Consider the following 2,369-nt stretch of genomic DNA (forward strand, 5'->3'; position numbering starts at 1 on the left):
CAAGCTATTCTGGAGTCCATGTTGTGTGAGCCTCTACCATCTACTGGTGATAACAGCTAAGTTTAGAGGGAAAAGGAATCTACCTCAGTCCACAGGGTTATTAAAGTAACACAAATACATTTCAGTCATCTTTAATTCCAAAGTTTATAATTCGTTCCTGGGATGCAGAGCTGAAATACTGGTATTTGGAAAAGTCTTCCAAGTGTAATAGCAGTAAAACATTTCACCCTAATTCTGTACAACTCTCTTTTGAAGTAAAACTTCTTCAAAGATATATTTGCCTAAGTCTCAAGCTAGCCACTAGAGATACATGAGATGCTTATAAAAATAAAACCAAACAAAAACCAGCATTCCCATTGTTGGGCACAATAGTGAGACTTTCTTAGCTGAAAACTTCCTGATTTTCCTGCCTATTTTCTAGTCCGCTTCAACATCCTGCCAGTCTAGCAGCTCTGCTTCTGCGGATTAGATAGTCAATATCAGTGCTCTTAGTATCTCATGCAACTTCAGCTTTCACATGTGAAAACAGAAGCTGTGATCTCCATAGCCTCTTCTTAGTGCAGTGATTCAGTTGATGGCAATATATTCCAGACTCTTAGCCTTCTGTCTGTGGCAATCATCAGGTAATCCAGGATGCATGCATGCAAGTACATCCAGGAGCTATGGAAAAAGAACCAATCAGTTCAGATGTGCTTTTTCCTAAGGGCCCACTGCTCACAGTACTGCTTCTCTCCATGCTCTACGGGGCTCCCCGCACCACCCAGCCCAACCAGGTACACAGACTGGGATACAAGGTGAAGCAAGGTTACATTATATATACAATTTGTGTGCACCATGGTGGCTACAAGCGCCCAGTTCCTAAGGGTGCATCCTATGGCAAGCCTGCCCATCATGGTGTTAACCAGCTAACGTTTGCAGAAGCCTTAAGTCTGTTGTTGAGAAATGATCTTGGTGCCACTTTGGGGTCTGAGAGCCATGAATGCTTACTGGGTTGGTTGACAATTCCACATACATCTTCTTTGAAGTTATTCTCATTGATCCATTCCATAAAGCCATCAGAAGAAATCCTGACACCCAGTAGATCACCAACCAGTCCAGAAGCACAGGGAAATGTGTGGGCTGACACTTGAAGGCAGCAAGAATCATGGCCTTGGAAAGGACCACAGGTTCCTCCACACTATTGGTGGACCTTGTCTTGAAGTCTGGAGAAAGCACAGTGCCCTCCAGTTGCACTGTTACCGCTAACTCAAGTACTATTTGTAAAATTCATATCCCATAAACAATTTAGGACAGTCATGACTATTTAAAGGTGCTATTTGTCTGTTAAAACTAGGCTGCAGATAATTGCATGCGTGCTTTACTGAATTATGAAAGTTAAAATTGCAAATAGGTTTGAAGACCAAGTGATGGTGTATATTGCTTCTAAATAAGATAAACTTTGTCTTTATTTTATCTCACTAGGGAGATAATATGTCAGTGTTTAAAGCATGCTCTGTATTATAAGAGGTTTAAAATAAATTCTTTAAAAGAAGAAAAATAAATACAATTCAAACGGGATTTCCAATATTTATCCATGCCTGGTTCTCCCAAATATTTGATGAGTTTAAGTGCTTATTTCATAGCATTTATTGTAAAAACCCTTTTAGTACTTTGTCCTCCAGCCATCTCTCTCTTCCACTCCTGCACAGCTCTTGACAAATAGCTGATGTGTTGCCTCTTCCAACATAGCTAACACCAGGAGGTGCTTGGGATATGCTTTAGCAGGTAGGGAATCATATGCTATTTTTTTTTTCTCTCAAGGAAATACAATTGCTCTTGTTTCTCCTTGGGAGACATAAAATACAGATTGGCTCATTAATTTAGCATCTACTCATGTGCATTTGATATGCATGCTAGACATTATTTTTGGCACCACGGACAGACTTGTGAACAAAGCAACAAATGGTGTCTACCTTCACGTTGCTTCCATTCTAATGTATGAGATAACAAACAAGATTTTTTTTAACTTTTATTTAATGAATATAAATTTCCAAAGTACAGCTTATGGATTACAATGGCTTCCCCCCCATAACGTCCCTCCCACCCGCAACCCTCCCCTTTCCCACTCCCTCTCCCCTTCCATTCACATCAAGATTCATTTTGATTCTCTTTATATACAGAAGATCAGTTGAGCATACATTAAGTAAAGATTTCAACAGTTTGCTCCCACACAAAAACATAAAGTGAAAAATACTGTTTGAGTACTGGTTATAGCATTAAATCACAATGTACAGCACACCAAGGACAGAGATCCTACATGAGGAGCAAGTGCACAGTGACTCCTGTTGTTGACTAAACAAATTGACACTCTTGTTTATGGCCTCAGCAAT

At 39.9% G+C, this 2,369-nt stretch overlaps 1 pseudogene; it reads left to right on the plus strand.

Moving 5' to 3' along the window:
• The first annotated feature begins 633 nt into the window (after positions 1-633).
• Positions 634-1,245, plus strand: LOC138847614 (large ribosomal subunit protein eL15-like; annotated as a pseudogene).
• Positions 1,246-2,369: the final 1,124 nt, after the last annotated feature.

This window comes from Oryctolagus cuniculus, chromosome X (genome assembly GCF_964237555.1).
Source record: "Oryctolagus cuniculus chromosome X, mOryCun1.1, whole genome shotgun sequence".
Classification (NCBI taxonomy): domain Eukaryota; kingdom Metazoa; phylum Chordata; class Mammalia; order Lagomorpha; family Leporidae; genus Oryctolagus; species Oryctolagus cuniculus.